A 20,513-nucleotide genomic window follows, 5' to 3' on the forward strand; every position below is an offset into this window, starting at 1 on the left:
CGCGTAGTTGGTTAGTGCGTATAGGCCAGTTCCCAGACTCAGATCAAATACCAAGATCTCATTAAGCGTGTTATTTTGAAGTAACCGCGGACATCGACTAGGGCCAGGCCCACCTCTCACCTAGGTGGTCTCAACCTGCTGTGTCACTCCGCCACAAAGTAATAGTCGAGGGCCATCGGGAACCCAGACCGACATCTACCAGGATGGAGCCACCTGTCCTTCCATCCCCCACATCGAAATCACTTGCGGGTACTCTACGAGCCGACCCGACTTTAGTAACCATCTATATAGTATGTATGTATGTGAGTATATACCCGTGATCACCTCCCGAGTGATCACGGCCTGATAGTATAGCAAGGCAGACGGACAATAATGTAGGGCCACAGATGATAAACTAGCATCCTATACTAAGCATTTAGGATTGCAGGTAAGGTATCAAAGAACTGTAGCAACAATGACAGGCTGTGCAACAGAATAGGATTAACCGAACTGTAACATGCTACACTACTCTAGTGCAAGCAGTAGAGGGAAGAATAGGCGATATCTGGTGATCAAGGGGGAGGGCTTGCCTGGTTGCTCTGGCAAGAAGGAGGGGTCGTCAACTCCATAGTCGAACTGGGCAGCAGCAGCGTCGGTCTCGTAGTCTACCGGAGAGAAGAGGGGAAAGAAACAATAAATACAATGCAAACATAAGCATGAAAATGCATGACATGACAATGAGCGGTGCTAGGTGTGCCTTAACACGGTAGTAGGTGATATCGGCGAAAGGGGAAAACATCCGGAAAAGTATCACCGGTGTTTTACATTTTCAGACAGATGAACCGGAGGTGAAATGTTGCAGATTCGCTATGCTAGGGACGCGTGGCTGAAGAACGGGCCGTGTTTAGATTCGTCTCGTCGTTCTAAGAAACTTTCATGTACAAAGTTTTTCCATCCGAGTTACGGGTTATTTTATATTAATTTTTAAAGTTTTAAATCATTTTAGGATTGATTGAATTATTTAAAATCAACATTATCCAAAATAGTGTATGCTGACATCATTATGATGTCAGCATGACGTCAGCAGTCAACATGGCATTGACTGGGTCAAACTGACGTGTGGGTCCCACATTTCATTGACTGTTTAGTTAATTAACAATAGTTAATTAGGTTAATTGGCTAATTAGGTTAATTGGCTAATTAGGTTAATTAAACATAATTAATTAAGTTAATTAATTTAAGTAATTAATTAATTAATCATTCTTTTTTGTTTTGTGGGCGGGGCCATATGTCATAGGGCCAGTGGAGGGGGCTTAACCGGTCGGGTGCTAACGAGGCGAAGCCGAGTGGGGAGGCGGAACGGGCACCCGCCCTGAAGGGGACGAGGCCATGGCCACCGCACGTGGCAGCCTCAGGGCGAGTGACCGCTCGCAGCTACAGCCAGGGGAACGGGCAGGGCGGCAGGGAAACCGCTGGGCGGCGCAGTGGCGAGCGACGGGCGCGCGTGCCCGCGTTAAGGCGCTCGGGGGAAGACGGCAGGGAGTCGCGGCGGTTTCAGTGCGGGGAGCAAGGACGGCGGCTGCGGTGAGCGCGTGCGGGGCGCGACCTGGCACTGCAAGGCAAAGGGCAGCAGCGAGCAAGGGGAGGGGTCCGTGGGGACGGAGGGGCCCCGATGCGGTGCGGGCGCAACATCGAGGCCAAGGCGGGCGACGCGTAAGTGTGGTGCGGCGGCGGCCACGGGGTGCAGCACTAGGGGAGGTCCGGGGCAGGTGTAGCCGGCGTGCATGACGGTGATGGCGAGTAGTCGAAAGTGGGGGCGGGAAAGGACCACGCGGCTGGCGCGGCTATGAGCGCACGGGCGCGGGAGACGCGGCAGGTGAGCAGGGCGAGGGAGAGAGGACGATCGGGGTCCTCACCAGGTGCTGTAGGGGTTCGAGCAGCGGTGCTCGGGGAGGAGGTCGGAGATGACATGCGGTGGGGAGGCAGGAAGGTGGGAGGAGGACGGGTACGGGAGGCGACGGATCCGGCGAGGTCCAGGTGGCGGCGGCGCTGAGCGACGCAGTAGGCGCAGCGGGGTCGAGCCCCTCCCCGATCCAGATGCACTAGTGCAGAACCGGGCTATAGCCCCGGTTCGTAAGGGGCTTCGGTGCCGGTTCTGCAACCGGCACTAAAGGCTGGGGACTAAAGGTACCCCCCCCTTTAGTACCGGTTCGGCTCGAACTGCAGCTAAAGGGCCACCACGTGGCACGATCCAGGGCCACGTTACCAACCGGTACTAAAAAGTTTGGGGATTTTCGGTTTTATTATTTATTTTTCCTTTAATTTTGTGATTTACATTTAATTCTTTTTCGTTTGCTGGTATTTTACGAAATGCTTGAATAATTATTATCTGATTAATTCTAGTTTTTCCTACATGTAGCCTTTCAGAGCCAGTGACATTTGCCTTTGTTGCCTTCAGAGCACGATGACAATTGGGAGTAGTTCATTGGGGCAGTAGCGAGTAGTAGAATTCCCCTTTGGGATCTATGACCTCGTCGAGCAAAAACCCCGCCATTTCCTCTTGAAGTGCTTGTATGCGCTCCACTAGTAGGAGCGTCTCCCGCACCGATTGGAACTGTTAAGGAGATCAATATGCATATGTCTTAGTTATGTGACCAGATATCGATAATGACGTAAAAATTATGAATAGTGTTCTGTCAAACGCGCGTACCCATAGCTGTCTCTCAGTTTTGGTCCTTTCGAACGTCATCATGCGAATGTTCTCGAAAACACAATATGCACAATGATCTCTCCCCTACGCCTGCTTCAGGGCCTTTACGAGAATAGAATTTAATCAAAAAATAATTATTCAAGCATGATAATTAATGGTATTGAAACTAGAATTAAAGAGATGCATGGTAGGTAGCTAGATAGTACTACTTAATTAATTATATACCTTGGGTCGAAACCAATGCAGCCTTTCTCTCCATTCGCCAGGAACCTCTTTCGAATTCCTGAACTTTGCCCAAGCCCTGCCCGCCGGCAATGAAAATAAATAAATGAGTTATTAAATAGTTGATATCAAGAAATGACAAACTAAAGAGGCCGACATATAGTTAATAATGATTGAAATTACCTGTCGACTATCCCCTTCACGGTTGTGTACTCTCTCTTCTCTTTAAGTACTGAGTCCAGTACTTCATCTGTTCCTTCGTCAACTTTCATGATTAACAAGATCCAATGGTAACTGCATCCACACACGTTTGCATGTCTTTATTAAGCGGGCATGCGCATAACACTCATCAACTACCCTAAACCCTATACACTTAATTATTAACATCTAGCTAGCTAGTAAGTAAAAACAGAATTTGTAGTACAAGACAATGTGACTCATGTGTAGTTGTAAGGAAGTAGTATATGTTCATTGGTATTGAGGCGCTTCAAGAACTCTAGCATGTTTTTCTCTACCTCTGTTTGATACCATGGATATGTCCATGTTGCTTCATTAATGGTATTTGGGTCAATGAACCCAATGCCATAGCGTCCAGCTTTTTTCATTTCATACATCTTCATCCTACCACTGAAAAGAATATAGTGAGGATAATTATAGGTAATGATCGATCAATGAGCAGTACATCTAGCTTGAGACTTGAATTACAGAGAGAAATCACTTACAGACAATACAAACTGACGATGGATTTGTCGAGTGCGTCTTGATGGAATAACTGAAATAGTTCTGAATACTCAATGGACAGAGCTAGCTTATGGAAGTAATACTCTTCCTTGACTTTCAACATGAGGCCCTCTCGATTGCTACTCTTGGTACTTTTCATGTACCAATCATGCAATTGATACATTCTCGTTGGGAGGTTCTTGACCTCCTCAGGCCTTACCAAAGGTTGGCCGCGGGCATATTTCTATTTTATCTCCTCCTCTTTAAGTTTAGGCATGGGCTCAATCTCGAGGAGTTGTCCAACAGTGATGCCGAGCATTTCAGCGTTCTGTCTATGCTCCTCGGTTATTACCAGCTGACCGGCGCCGGTACTGTCATGTGTTGGTACAACAAGCGGGGGGGGGGAGGTCGATTGCGCCGCCTGTTCTCCTAGCTGGGGAATGGTTTTCCCACATTTTTGGCCAGCTGCTTGGCTCGAGCTCGAGCTCGACCCCTGTTGTTTTGCTCGATGTGCCTTCCTGATTTGGCGCTCATAGTCTGAGTCAACAAGCTTGGGAGCTGGTGGTTGTGCCATACGAATAAAGTGGTCAATCTTCTCCTCGGGCACTTTGTCCGTTGGCGGGGGTGCCAGTTTTGGTGCAAAATGGGCCTCCACTTGGGCCTTCACTATGGCATCGTTTTGCTCCTTGGTCATGTCATAAGGCCTCTGTGAAAGAGGCGCGAGGCTTTTTGGACCATATTTAAATCGCTTGCCTCCGCCTGTACCTCCTGTACTACCTCGACTTGTAGCACTACGCACCATAGCTGCGGTGGCTCTCTTCCGCGGTTGCTGAGGCAGCGGAGACGGCTGACGCGGTGTCAGACTTGGAGGAGGAGTGGCACGCGTTGGTGGACTTGGAGGAGGAGGAGTGGCCTCATGCGTTGGCTGAGTTGAAGGAGGAGGAGTGGCATCACGCGTTGGCTGAGTTGAAGCAGGAGGAGTGGCCTCACGCAATGGTTGAGTTAAAGCAGGAGGAGTGGCCTCACGCGTTGGCTAAGTTGAAGTAGCAGGAGTGGCCTCACGCGTTGGAGGAGCGTGAGTCGTCTGCTCCTCGTCACCTCTTGGAATTTCAAGCTCTAGCTGACGCGGTGTTGGTGGCTTTGGAAAGATGATGCAATCCTTTCTCCATAGGATGATACAATGTATGGCCTCTCCCAGTGTGTGCTCCTCGTCACCTCCAGGAATGTCAAGTTGTACCCCTGAATAATGGTCCACCACCTCATCAACCACGACACGAGCATAGCCGGCTGGAATCATTTCGCAATGGTAGGTTGCTCCAGGGGGATTTGTATAAGCAACGGTGTCCGCCGCCTTCACGGATATGTTCTTTACTTTGAAGTGTAGCTCACAGTTAGTGTTCTCATTGATGTCATCCACAGGGTATCTATCCAGCAGTGCGTCACCGGGGGCGGAACCCACGCTGCTTCTCGGCATGGATGGGATGGTCCTATCCAATGCTGGATCACGCGCTAGCTGCGGACGCTGCTGAGACCCCCTTTCCTGGCTAAGAGAGTTGATCTGCCCCTGCTTCCTCTGGAATTTGAGTGCCAAGTCCGCGTGCGCTGATTCTGGGCCTTGAAGCCATTCTGCTTCCCACTTCCTCTGCTCGTCCTCCAGCTTTTTCTTCTCCTCCTCCTCCATCTTCCTTCTCGCACGGCTTCTATGGTCAGCGTTCCACTTAGAAAAGCCCTCATACCACGGAACAACGCCCTTGCCTCCTGTTCTTCCTGGGTGTTCAGGATTTCCCAGGGCGCGCGTAAGCTCGTCGTTCTCTCTGTTGGGCGTGAACACCCCCGTTCGAGCTTCTTCTATTGCTTCAACTAAGTTTTCATCGGCTCCTTTAAGACTTGCCTTCTTCGAAACCAAGCCTGTCTTCGGGTCCAACGCCCCCATGCGCATAGAACCAACTTCTACACCTGGGGGGGGGCAGCTCCTAGTAACTGGAGTGACCCCTGCATCCACGATCTCTTGCTCAGACTTATCCCACTTAGGCATTGCCACTGCGTAGCCACCTGGCCCCAGCCTATGGAATTGCTCCTTTTTGGTGGCATTGGCCTTGTTTTTTCTTGACCGTTCTTAGATAATCCTGATTCCTTGAATTTCACGAAATCGTCCCAGTGTTCTCTTTGGTTCTCCAGTGTTCCCTTGAATTCTAGAGTCTTCTTTCCTGCTTTGACGTAGTCCTTCCATACAGTTTTCTTGTGGTTGTTGAATGCAATTGCCATCTTCCTAATAGCAGCGTCCTTGACTTTCTCCACATCTGAAGCTGTGAAATGATCTGGTAGGGTGAAATGTTCCATGAGTTCTTCCCAAAGCGCATTTTTTGCTCTGTCATCGACAAAAGTAAGATCTGGACGGGGCTTTGATGGATTTTTTCATTCTTGAAGGGAGATTGGGAGTATGTCCTTCACAAGAACTCCGCACTAATGAACGAACTTGTTCGCAATGTTCTTAGGCGCTATTGGTTCGCCATTAGTTTTGGTGGCCTTGATGTTGTACTTTACGCCCTCCTTCAACTGTTTTCCCTTGCCTCGCACTCTGCGTGTAGAAGATTTGCTCGATCCGGAGGGCTGAAAAGAATAAAGATCGATTTGTTAATATATCTTCAAATCATTTAAAAAATGTGATGATCACGAGATGCCTGCTTATATAAATATACCTCGCTGGTCTCTGTTTTATCAAGATCAACATTTTCTTCGCCATCATAATCATTAATTTCGTCGTCATCATAATCATTAATTTTGTCGCCATGATAATCATTAATTTCTTAGCCATCATAATCCATGACTTCATCAATTCGGTCATCGTGATCGAATATCATATCATCACCTTCCCCGGTATTTTTCAGATATTGGGAGCCGTCATCTTCTTCCTCTCTGCCGGTATTGTCCGCCATAGCTTTTATTTAACAAATCCAGAAGAAATATAAAAAAATTTAGTATTCAAATTACAATATGCATGCATGCAATCAATAAGAGGAAATCCTGAATCATGGTACATAATATGCATCGTCTCAAATAATATATAATCTCGAAAACATCGTCTCAAATATTATATATCTAATACATCACTATCTAGCTAGCTAATAAAGACCGAATACTACATAATAATCTAGGCCACTCGCGGTTATTGAGGCACGGGCAGTGGACACCCAAAGAGAAGGAACCATCACATGATCATAGCTCCGGTCATCCCCCCAAAGACCCTGCCAGGTATTGGAGAACCTGACGTCCATAGCAGCCATGTAGCGATGGACATACTCGTCCTCCTTCCTGACACGGCGACGCACCACCTCCGGCAGGGCCGGCTCCCTCCGCACCGAAATTGGCCCACGGGAATGCCACCAAAGGAGCTCGGGGTCGACGATGGGACCCGGGTTCCTCACCAAGCGGCGAGCCCCTGAAGGTAGCACCTCCGAGTACCAGCCCGGTGGAGCCCAGTCCTGGACATGGGTCCTCTGAAGCAGGACGTCGTCGCGAATGGGTCGATGGCAAGGATGCGGGCCAGGCATCGTCGAGAACAAATACTATATGCCGCAAAAGTAACATTTTTTAAATGATTGGATTATGATTTCTTATATGCAAATTCTAAATTTGTATAACTAAAATTATAAGAAACTAAAAACTAACATTTCTATAACATTTCTATAACAATTTGAAATTAATCTAATTCATCTAGATAAAACTAACATTTCTAAAAGTTCTAACATTTCCATAACATTTCTAACATTTATATATACTATTTGACATTAATCTAATCTAATTAATTAATTCATCTAAAACATGTGTATAAAAAACAGAAAAATAGAAAAAACTAAAAACTAAAATCTAAATGTGTGTGTGTGCGCGAGCGCGGGAGCGCGCGCTGGCGTCTTCGATTGGAGGTAGGAGAGGGGCCGGGGAGAGGGGCTCACAGCACGGGCGATGGTGATGGCGATGGCGAAGTGACGGCGACGGCGAGGCGACGGCGACGGCGACGGTGAGGCGTGCGACGGGACGGCGAGGCAGAGGGGGCGGTGACGGGGGCGACAGCGACGGATGGCGACGGGGACGGATGGCGAAGGGGACGGCGACGAGGGGCGGTAGCGACGGGGCATATGAGGAGAAGAAGCAAAGGGAACGAACTGACGAATTGTTTTGAAATGTTCTCTTATATAGAACCGACCTTTAGTACCGGTTGGAGCCACTAACCGAGGAGAAGAAGCAAGGCAAAGCTGCAGGAAGCGCACCCCCTTTAGTATCGGGTGGTGGCTACAACCGGTACTAAAGTCCCCCCCTTTAGTACCGGTTGTAGCCACCACCCGGTATTAAAGGGGGTGTGCTGGCTCCAGGCAGTGCGCAAGTTTAGTCCAACGTCGCTAGTCGAGGAGCGCCCAGGCCAGTTTATAAGCCCCGGCGCGGCACTACATTGAGCTCCTCTCTAATGCAGGCCTTCTAGGTCTACCTCTGCTACTCTGCCCTGTTGAGCCTACTTGGCTAGCGGGCCTGCATCCTGGCCCAACTACATGTTGGGTTTCTAGTCGTATGCAGGCCGCTATGGCCCAGTAGGTGGGCTTTTTTTATTTAGTTTTTGTCTCAACAAAAAATTAGTTTTTTTCTTTCCTACTTTATTTATTTTCGTTTATTTATTTCTGAATATTTTTTCTTTAGGTACAAAAAATTACAAACTTTCTGTTTGTGCGAGTAGTTTTCAAATTTGAATAGTTTATTTTTTAAATTTAGTGTCTGTCTGAACAAAAATTTAGTTTTTTTTTCTACTTTATTTATTTTCATTTGTTTATTTCTGAATATTTTTTCTTTAGGTACAAAAAATTACAGACTTTCTGTTAGTGCGAGTAGTTTTCAAATTTGAATAGTTTAAATTTTTTTAATTTAGTTTTTGTCTCAACAAATATATAGTTGTTTTTTCTTTTCTACTTTATTTATTTTCATTTATTTATTTCTGAATATTTTTTATATAGTTACAAAAAATTACAAACTTTCTGTTAGTGCCAATAGTTTTCAAATTTGAATAGTTTAAATTTGAATTATTTGACGAACTAATTTGTAGATGAATTGCATCCAGTTTTTGCACATAAAATTTCTTCGCGTTTCAAATACCAAAACACATAAGTACCCTAACTATTACAAAGATTCCCTCCAGTTTGTTCAAAGTGGCACTTTCCAGATATATAAGTCTGTAAAGTCACTATAGAAGAAAGTGTTGACGGTGAAGCCTATCAAATGCTAGTGTGGGATCTTTGGGTGTGAAAATTTTTCTTTGCGTGTGTCCCTTTGCGCCGTAACCATGGACAATCTTCATCATTTAACTAGATGCTCAGATCAATATTCACTTTGAATGGAGCAATTTCATCAAACTTTTCATAATCTTCTCACATGTCTGTCTTGTCATCCACTCCCACGATGTTTCTTTTCCCGGAAAGAACTATGTGGCACTTTGGCTCATCGTATGATCCATTCGCTTCCTTATCTTTTCTTTTTCTCGGCCTGGTAGATATGTCTTTCACATAGAAAACCTTCGCCACATCATTGGCTAGGACGAATGGTTTGTCTGCATGCGCAAGATTGTTGAGATCCACTGTTGTCATTCCATACTACGTGTCTTCCGTTACCCCACCTCGTGTCATATTGACCCATTTGCACCGAAACAAAGGGACCTTCAAACCACCTCCATAGTTAAGTTCCCATATGTCCTCTATGTAACCATAATATGTTTCCTTTCCCATGTTGGTTGTTGCTTCAAAGCGGACACCACTGTTTTGGTTGGTGTTATTCTTATCTTGGGCGATCATGTAAAATGTATTCCCATTTATCTCGTACCCTTTGAAAGTCATTATATTCGAAGATGGTAACTGGGACAGCGAGTACACGTCATCTTCAATATCGCCATCATGCATGGCACGTGTCTGCAACCAACCGGCGAATGTCCTCATTTGTTCATGTGTAATCCAGTCGTCAGACTGCTCTGGGTGTTTGGAGTGTAGAAAATTCGTGTGTTCCTCCATATACGGAGCCACAAAGCAGAATTCTGTAGAACTGTGTAGTGTGCTTCAGTGAGAGAATGCCCGTCCATACATATTATTTGATCCCCTCCTAGCGTGCCTTTTCCATCCAGTCTACCCTTATGCCGCGATTCAGGAACACCAATCGGCTTAAGGTCAGGAATAAAGTCAATACAAAACTCAATGACCTCCTCATTTTCATGGCCCTTCGAGATGCTTCCTTCTGTCCTAGCACGGTCATGAACATATTTCTTCAAGACTCCCATGAACCTCTCAAAGGGGAAGATATTGTGTAGAAATACAGGACCCAAAATGTTAATCTCTTTGCAAAGGTGAACTAGGACGTGCGTCATGATGTTGAAGAATGATGGTGGGAACACCAACTCGAAACTGACAAGACATTGCACCAAATCATTTTGTAACTTTGGGATGATTTTTGGATCGATTACCTTCTGAGAGATTGCATCGAGGAATGCACATAGCTTCACAATGGCTAATCGAACGTTTTCCGGTAGAAACCCCCTCAATGCAACCGGAAGTAGTTGCATCATAATCATGTGACAGTCACGAGACTTTAGGTTCTGGAACTTTTTCTTTGCCATATTTATTATTCCCTTTATATTCGACGAGAAGCCAGACGGTACCTTCATACTGAGCAGGCATTCAAAGAAGATTTCCTTCTCTTCTTTGGTAAGAGCATAGCTAGCCTGACCCTGATGTATGTCGTCTTTTCCGTGCATACGTTGCTAGTCCTCCCATGCCTCTGGTGTATCTTTTGTCTTCCCATACACGCCCAAGAAGCCAAGCAAGGTCACGCAAAGATTCTTCGTCACGTGCATCACGTCGATTGCGGAGCGGACCTCTAGGTCTTTGCTACATCTTGAGCTTGCATTGGTTTTCCTTGAAGAGGAAAGGGTGATGCAGCAATAGTAGCGTAAGTATTTCCCTCGGTTTTTAAGAACCAAGGTATCAATCCAGTAGGAGGCTCCTCAAAAGTCCCACGCACTTACACAAACACACAAAAAACTCGCAACCAACGCGATAAAGGGGTTGTCAATCTCTTCATGGCCACTTGCAAAACTGAGATCTGATAGAGATAGTATGATAAGATAAATATATTTTTGGTATTTTATAATATAGATGCAAAAAGTAAAGATGCAAATAAATGTAGATTGAAAGCTTATATGATAAAAGATAGACCCGGGGGCCATAGGTTTCACTAGTGGCTTCTCTCAAGATAGCATAAGTATTATGGTGGGTGAACAAATTACTGTCGAGCAATTGATAGACAAGCGAATAATTATGAGATTATCTAGGCATGATCATGTATATAGGAATCATGTCCGTGACAAGTAGACCGACTCCTACCTGCATCTACTACTATTACTCCACACATCGACCGCTATCCAGCATGCATCTAGAGTATTAAGTTCATAAGAACAGAGTAACGCATTAAGAAAGATGACATGATGTAGAGGGATAAACTCATGCAATATGATATAAACCCCATCTTTTTATCCTCGATGGCAACAATACAATACGTGCCTTGCAACCCTTTCTTTCACTGGGTAAGGACACCACAATATTGAACCCAAAGCTAAGCACTTCTCCCATGGAAAGAAAGATCAATCCAGTAGGCCAAACCAAACTGATAATTCGAAGAGACTTGCAAAGATAACTCAATCATACATAAAAGAATTCAGAGGAGATTCAAATATTTCTCATAGATAAACTTGATCATAAACCCACAATTGATTGGATCTCGACAAACACACCGCAAAAAGAGTTTACATCGAATAGCTCTCCACAAGAGAGGGGAGAACATGGTATTGAGATCCAAAAAGAGAGAAGAAGCCATCTATCTAATAACTATGGACCCGAAGGTCTATAGTAAACTACTCACAACTCATCGGAGGGGCTATGGTGTTGATGTAGAAGCCCTCCATGGCCGATTCCCCCTCCGGCGGAGCGCCGACGAAGGCTCCAAGATGGGATCTCGCGGATACAGAAGGTTACGGTGGTGGAAATTGTGTTTCAGGTGCTCCCTGGATGTTTTCAGGGTACGTAGGCTTATATAGGAGGAAGAAGTACGTCGCTGGACGCCCGAGGGGCCCACGAGACAGGGGGCGCGCCCTATAGGGGGGGTGCACCCTCCTATCTCGTGGAGGCCTCGGCTGCTTCTTGACTTGCACTCCAAGTCCTCTGGATCACGTTCGTTCAAAAATCATGCTCACGAAGGTTTCATTCCGTTTGGACTCCACTGATATTACTTTTCTTCGAAATACTAAAATAGGCAAAAAAAACAAAACAACAATACGGGCTGGGCCTCCGGTTAGTAGGTTAGTCCCAAAAATGATATAAATGTGTAAAATAAAGCCCATAAACATCCAAAAGGGGCAATATAATAGCATGGAACAATCAAAAATTATAATTAAGTTGGAGACGTATCAGTCTTTCCAATATGGCAGGTCCCAAAATATATATTTCTTCTTACAGTGGGTGCGCGTCCGTCAGCGTCCTTCGAAACAGGTTGTCCGCCAGGACCCTTTCCAAAGATTACCTTCAAATCCTTGACCATATCATGTACATCAGCACCAGTACGCTGGCAAGGCTTCGTCTAGTGACCCGCCTCACCTTTGAAATGCTTGCCTTTCTTTCTTACGGGATGCCTGCTCGGAAGAAATCGACGATGTCCCAGGTACACATTCTTCCTACAACTATCCAAATATATATTGTCGGTATCATCCAAACAGTGCATGCATCCGCGGTATCCCTTGTTTGTCTGTCCTGAAAGGTTACTGGGAGCAGGACAATCATTGATGGTCACGAACAGCAACGCCTTTAGGTCAAATTCTTCCTGTTTGTGCTCATCCCACGCATGTACACCTTTTCCATTCCATAACTGTAATAGTTCTTCAACTAATGGCGTTAGGTACACATCAATGTCGTTGCCGGGTTGCTTAGGGCCTTAGATGAGCACTGGCATCATAATGAACTTTCGCTTCATGCACAACCAAGGAGGAAGGTTATAAACATAGAGTCACATGCCACGTGCTATGGTTGCTGCTCTGCTCCCCAAAAGGATTAATGCCATCTGCGCTTAGACCAAACCATAAGTTCCTTGGGTCACCTGCAAACTCCTCCCTGTACTTTCTCTCGATTTTTCTCCACTGCGACCCGTCAGCGGGTACTCTCAACTTTCCATCTTTCTTATGGTCTTCTCCGTGCCATCGCATCACCTTGGCATGCTCTTTCTTTTGGAACAAAGGTTTCAACCGTGGTATTATAGGAGCATACCACATCACCTTCGCAGGAATCTTCTTCCTGGGGCGCTCGCCCTCGACATCACCAGGGTCATCGTAGCTGATCTTATAGCGCAATGCACCGCATACTGGGCACGCGTTCAAATCCTCGTACTCATCGCGGTAGAGGATGCAGTCATTATGGCATGCATGTATCTTCTGCACCTCTAAACCTAGAGGACAGACAGCCTTCTTCGCTTCGTACGTACTCTCGGACAATTCGTTGTCCTTTGGAAGCATATTCTTTATCATTACCAGCAACTTTCCAAATCCCTTATCAGATAGACCATTCTATGCCTTCCATTGCAACAATTCCAGTGTGGTGCCCATCCTTTTCTTGTCACCTTCGCAATTCGGGTACAACAGTTTCTTGTGATCCTCTAACATGCGCTGCAACTTCTTGTTCTCCTTTTCACTTGCGCAGTTTCTCTTTGCATTGGCAATGGCCCGACCTAGATCATCAGCGGGCTCATCTGATGCCTCTTCTTTAGCTTCTTCCCGCATGGCCGGCTCAGCTTCTTCCCCCATTTTTGTATCATCGTATTCAGGGAACCCATGGCCAGGATAGCTATCATCATCCTCTTCTTATTCATTGTCTTCCATCATAACCCCTCTTTCTCCGTGCTTGGTATGAACATTATAGTGGGGCATGAAACCGGACTCAAACAGGTGGATGTGAATGGTTCTTGAGTTAGAGTAATTGTGACCATTCTTACAGCCAGCACATGGACAAGGCATAAAACCGTCTGCTCGCTCATTTTCCTGAGCCGCAATCAGAAAAGTATACATGCCATCAATGAACTGGGGAGAGCATTAGTCATCGTACATCCATTGCCGGCGCATCTTCATTACACACCACCGAATATACCAAATTAATACAAGTTCATACATAAAGTTCATATACAACACTTAAATGCAACATACAAATAACTCTCTAGCTAAAGAATTTAAATGCAACAACAAATGCGATCAAGATCGCAACTAAGGTAACAATTGATCCAACAGCATAATGATACCAAGCCACACTATCAATGGCATATTTTCTAATCTTTCTAATCTTCAACCGCATTTTCTCCATCTTGATCTTGTGATCATTGACGACATCAGCAACATGCAACTCCAATTCCATCTTCTCCCCCTCAATTCTTTTCAATTTTTCTTTCAAATACTCGTTTTCTCTTTCAACTAAATTTAACCTCTCGAAAATAGGGTCGGTTGGAATTTCCGGTTCACATACCTCCTAGATAAAAATATCTATGTCAACTTGATGGGCACAATTTGTCATAAACACGAAATGCAACAAATAGTTTTAAAAGAGAATATACCACATCCAAATCATAACACGGACGAGGGCCGACGGGGACGGATATCAAAACCATGGCACTATGTATAACAAACAATGTATGGGTAAGATAATTATACAAGTAACTATATATCTAAATCACACAAACATGATTTTTTTTATATAAAAAGGATAAGAACAAGAGGCTCACCACAAGGTGGTGCTGGCGATGGGTCGGTGCGGACGATCGACGGTGGTAACGACGGAGACGGGAAGGAACTAAGTAAAAAACCACACCTAGATATGCAAACTAAGAGTTATTTTAAGCTCAAATTGCATATAAATCAAATATACTACACATATAATTCCTCCCAAATTACTAAAACCCACAAATTAATCACTACATAAAGCATTGCAAGAGCTAATCTAGCAATGAGAGATGAAAGGACAAAGTTGCTAACCTTTGTGATCACTTGAATGGATGGGGGCCTTCAAATCTTGCCAAAATTTGGGCAAAATGTGTGATGAGCTCGAGGGGAGAAGAGAGGAAGAACAAAGAGGAGGAGAGGGGAAATGGGGAAGAACAGAGCGAGCTGGACGAAGGGTTTATATGCAGGGCGACCTATAGTACCAGTTCGTGGCAAGAACCGGTACTAAAGCTGCCGGACGGGCCCCAGTCTGACAACATCCTGCCACCAAACCCTTTAGTACCGGTTCGTGCCACGAACCGGTGCTAAAGGTTCCACACGAACCGGTACTAAAGGGAGCGGCCAGCCTAGCCACTGGACACGGCACTAACGGTCACATTAGTGCCGGCTCATTTTCAAACCGGGACTAATGAGCTGCACATTAGACCCTTTTTCTACTAGTGATGGGATCGAGAGGAGAGAGGGAGAGACGTGGGTGAGTGGGGGGCGAGTGGGAGGTGTCGGTTAGGGTTCCGGTAGGTGGGAGGATAAGGGAGCGGGGGTGGGCTATGGCTGGGCCGGCCTGGTTGGCCTGGTGGCCAGCTGGGCCAAGGCCCAGCAGGGTCTTTTTTGTTTTTTCTTCTGTTAGATTTGTTTTCTGCTTTTTATTGTTTTCCCCTTTTCAGTTTTATTTATTTTAGAGCATCTTAGCATTTTATAAACATGTGTTTTCTTCACTATAATTACCTATGTAATATTTGGCACAGTCCGAACAATTTTGTTTTAATGTTTGAAAACTTTTGTTGTTGTCATATTTTGAATTGGAATTTTGAACCGGTTTTGAATCAGAGTGAGTTTAGTAACAGTAACAGTGGTGACATGGCATCATTAGTAGAGGGTTACTGTAGCTTAATTATCTGGGCGTCACACTAGCGTAGACAAACAATAGCATACATAAGCAATCACTCAAACAAAACAGAGGGAAATCGAGAAAAGATCCAAATCAAACTCGAAACAAGCAAATATCTAATCTAAACAGAAATCAAAACCTAACAGCATTATTTTCATGTGGATTAGATCTTAATAGTAGGTAAATGTGATTAGCTACGATTTGCAAAATGAAACAACTCAAACGGAGTTAGGAAACTCGAGATACAAACAAAACAAGGTCGAATACTAGTCTGAATTAAACTCAAATTTTAAATTGTCAAAATCATGTTCAAGTTGGTTAACTAGAAAGAAGAGATCGTAACGAAGATTTAGACATTGGTTTCATCTAATTTGGATAAACAAGCAAAAAGTTACTCCGGTTTTAAGATCAGGGCCTAAATCACGATAAAACTATTCGCAAATAGGTCCCTGGGCGAAAACAAAACTAAAAAGAAAAATCTACAGAACGAACGTTCGCTAGCCGAACTAAACTGTTCGTTAAAACGATCTAACGAGTGAACGTTTACTAATTAAACTAAAATGAAGACTAAAACCAATCTAACCCTAAACCAAGAAAAGGGGAAACCGAACGGTTTTTATACCTTTTAATCGGAGAAAATTGGCGGCGAGATCCGGCGGTGTTGGGCGTCGGCAGCGAGGCAACAGCGAGGCAGGGCGGCGACACGGACGGCGGCGGTGGCGTGCAGTAGCAGCGGCAGCGACGCAGGCAGGCAGCGTTGACTTTGGGCGGCGACGCGGGTGGCGGGGCTGCGGCGGCGGCACGTTCGGCGATGGAGGAGAGGAGGGGCTGGGTCGAGCGCCTTATGAAGGGGCCCCGGGGCTGCGGCGTCAACTCGGACTCATTCGGGAGTCCGGCGGCTGCACGGTGGCGCGGGTGTGGAAGGCGGCGGCCTGCTGGGCCGGCTGGGCCTTCGGACCAGTTCGGTCCGGAACTTTTTTAAAATAATTTTCGCCGCGAAAGAAAAATCCTAATAAAATATTAAAAAAATCTAAAAATTCCAGAAACAAGTTTTCACCGTCCAAACCTAATTTTTAGAACAAGATGAACATTTTTTGGACTAAAATGCAATTTTCAAAAATGCATATTTTTCTCCAATTCAAATAAAATAAGAATTTGATTTTAAAATTTCTTCTCCAAAATTTCTCTTCTATTGAAGAAGTCATATTATCTTCTCTCATTTATTTTTATAATTGGAAATAATTGGAGAGAAAAATATTAAAAATCAAATTGATCCTATTTTCAATTTTGAACTAAATTCAAATATGAAAATTTTGTGAAACCTCCAACTCTCTCCTTGGGTCCTTGAGTTGCTTAATGTTTCTAGGATCACAACCAAAATCCAAATAAAATATGATATGCATATGATGATCTATGTATAACATCCAAATTGAAAATTGGGATGTTACAAACCTACCCCCTTAAGATGAATCTCGCCCTCGAGATCCGAGTTGGCCAGCAAAAAGGTTTGGGTGGTCCTTGCGGAGATCTTCTTCTTGCTCCCAGGTGGCTTCCTCCTCGGTATGATGGCTCCACTGAACTTTGCAAAACTTGATAACATTGCTGCGAGTAACACGGCTGGAAAGCTCAAGAATCTTAACTAGCTTCTCTTCATAGGTTAGATCACTATCCAACTGAATTGCTTCCAGTGGCACTGTATCTCTTAGAGGAATGTCGGCCATCTCAGCGTGGCACTTCTTCAACTGGGAAACGTGAAACACAACATGAACTCTTGACAATCCTACGGGCAATTCCAACTTGTATGCAACTTCTCCCGTGTGTTCCAAAACTCTGTATGGTCCCACAAAACATGGTGCTAGCTTTCCCTTGACTCCAAAATATTTCACTCCTCGAAGTGGGGACACACGAAGATATTCTCTATCTCCTACTTCATAAGCTACTTCCTTGCGATTTGTATCTGCGTAACTCTTCTGCCTGGACTGGGCTAACTTGAGTCTACCTCGAATCAGCTTAACCTTCTCCTCAGAATCTCTAATTAAATCTGGTCTGAACAACTGTCGATCTCCGACTTCATCCCATCATAATGGTGTCCTACACCTCCTTCCGTACAAAGCTTCAAAAGGGCCATCTTCAAACTGGCTTGATAACTGTTATTATAAGAGAACTCTGCATAGGGCAAATGTCATCCTGACTAGATCCATAATCTAGCGCACAAGCTCTCAACATGTCCTCAAGGATCTGACTGACTCTCTCGGTCTGTCCATCTATCTGTGGATGAAAAGTTGTGCTGAACTCTAGCCTGGTACCCAAAGTTTCATGCAACTGATTCCAAAACTTTGAAGTAAACTGTGTTCCTCTATCTGATATAATGGTCCTCGGAACTCCATGTAGACATACAATCCTGGTCATGTATATCTTTGCCTACTTAGCACTCGTATAAGTTGTCTTCACCGAGATGAAATGGGCTACTTTCGTCAAGCGATCAACTACAACCCAGATAGAGTCATAGCCTGAACGAGTCCTGGGAAATCCAGTGATAAAATCCATGCCAAGTTTATCCCACTTCCATTTGGGTATCGACAAAGGTTGTAATAACCCTACTGGTTTCTCATGCTCTGCCTTAACTTTCTGACATACATCACATACTGCTACATAAACAGAAATATCCTTCTTCATTCTTGTCCACCAGAAACTTTCCTTCAAATCAAGATACATCTTGGTGTTGCCTGGGTGAATCGAATAAGGCGAATCATGAGCCTCCTGAAGAATCAACTTCCTGATCTCAGGGTCATTGGGCACATAGATACGATCCTCAAACAATAAAGTTTCGTGCTCATCTTCACGAAAATATTTAGCCTTTCCTTTACTCATTGTTTCCTTTATCTCTGCAATCTCTTTGTCCATCTTCTCGGCTTCTCGGATCTTTCCCAGCAAAGTGGACTGAATTTCCAGTGCCGCAACACAACCTATCGGAACTATCTCCAAGCGAAGTTCTTGAAGGTCATCGGCTAACTCCTGGGGTAATCCTCCGGTTATGAGCGTGTTGACATAACTCTTGCGGCTCAATGCATCTGCTACGATATTGGCCTTTCCTGGATGATAATGCAGTCTCATATCATTATCCTTTATGAGCTCCAACCATCTCCTTTGCCCGAGGTTTAACTCTTTCTGTGTGAAGATGTATTTCAAACTCTTATGATCCGTGTAAACATCACAATGGTTCCCGATGAGAAAGTGTCTCCCTGTCTTGAGTGCATGCACTACGGCTGCTAACTCCAAATCATGCGTAGCATGATTCAACTCATGAGGTCGAAGCTATCATGAGGCATATGAAACAAATCTTCCATTCTGCATAAGAACACCTCCAAGTCCTCGACGTGATGCGTAACAATATACTTGGAAATCCTTGCATTGGTCTGGGAGAATCAGCACTAGGGCTGTAACCAAACACTTCTTCAACTCCTGAAAACTGGCCTCATAATCCTCAGTCTATTTAAACTTGGTGTTCTTCTTCAATAACTTCGTCATGGGCTTCGCAATCTTGGAAAAATTCTCAATGAATCTCCAATAATAACCCGCGAGTCCAAGAAAACTTCTAATCTCTCCCACTAAGGTGGGTGCCAACCATTTAGTGATAGAAGCAACCTTGGTAGGGTCTACTGCTATTCCTTCTCCGGATATACATGTACGAGATATCCGACTTCCTTCAACCAAAATTCACATTTGTTGAACTTGGCATACAACTGATGTTCCCTGAGCTTCTCGAGAACCAAATGCAAATGTTCCTTATGCTCTTCTTCATTCTTCGAGTAGACTAAAATGTCATCAATGAACACCACGACGAACTTATCCAAAAACTCCATGAACACCTTGTTCATCACACTCATGAAATAGGCAGGGGCATTAGTCAAACCAAATGACATAATTGTATACTCATATAGCCCATACCTCGTAGTAAAAGCTGTCTTAGGTATATCTTGCTCTCGGATCTTCAACTGGTGATAACCTGATCGAAGATCGATCTTGGAGAAAACATTAGCTCCTTGCAACTGGTCAAACAAATCATTGATCATCGGCAGAGGGTATTTGTTCTTGATCGTCACCTCATTCAGCGCATGATAATCAACAACCATCCTCAACGATCCATCCCTCTTCTCCACTAGAAGCACCGGGGCTCCCTAAGGTGATGAACTTGGTAGAATGTAACCTTTCTCCTGTAACTGCTTTATCTGCTTCTTAGTTTCCTCCAGATCCTTTGCGGGCATCCGATATGGTCTCTTGCATATTGGTCCAGTGCCTGGCAATAACTCAATCAAAAACTCAATGTCTCGATCCGGTGGCATGCCTGGTAACTCCTCCAGAAATATGTCAGGATAATCCTTCACCACTAGTACTTCCTCCTGAACAACTCCTGATAAGGAATTCACCTGAGTCCTCCTCGGTGCATGCCTAGATACATACTTGTCCTCTTTCCTTCCGTGGTGGTGAGAAGAATTGATTTACTGGCGCAATCGATGTTTCCCTCAAACTTGGATAGCCAATCCATGCCTAGTATCACATCCAATACTTGTGACTCCAGAACAATCGGGTCAGTGGGGAAAACATGTCTACCTATGGTTACTGGCAACTGATTGCATCCCCTACTAGCCATATACTCCGCTCCTGGGGAACTTACTAACATAGTTGACTTAAGGGCTACTGTTGGCAATTTATACTTATCCACAAATGTCCTTGATATGAATGAATGAGATGCACCATTATCAAAAATAATAAGTGTTGTAAATGTATTAATCAAAAACTTACCGACAACTGCGTTGGGTTGATCCTCAATCTCCTCCACACTGACGTGGTTCACCTGACCCTTGGTGAAGGGGTCGAGCTTCTTGGCAGAACCTCCATTGCCATTTCCATTCTCTACTTCAGACATTCAGTGGTATAAT

Source organism: Triticum aestivum, chromosome 6B, assembly GCF_018294505.1.
Source record: "Triticum aestivum cultivar Chinese Spring chromosome 6B, IWGSC CS RefSeq v2.1, whole genome shotgun sequence".
NCBI lineage: Eukaryota > Viridiplantae > Streptophyta > Magnoliopsida > Poales > Poaceae > Triticum > Triticum aestivum.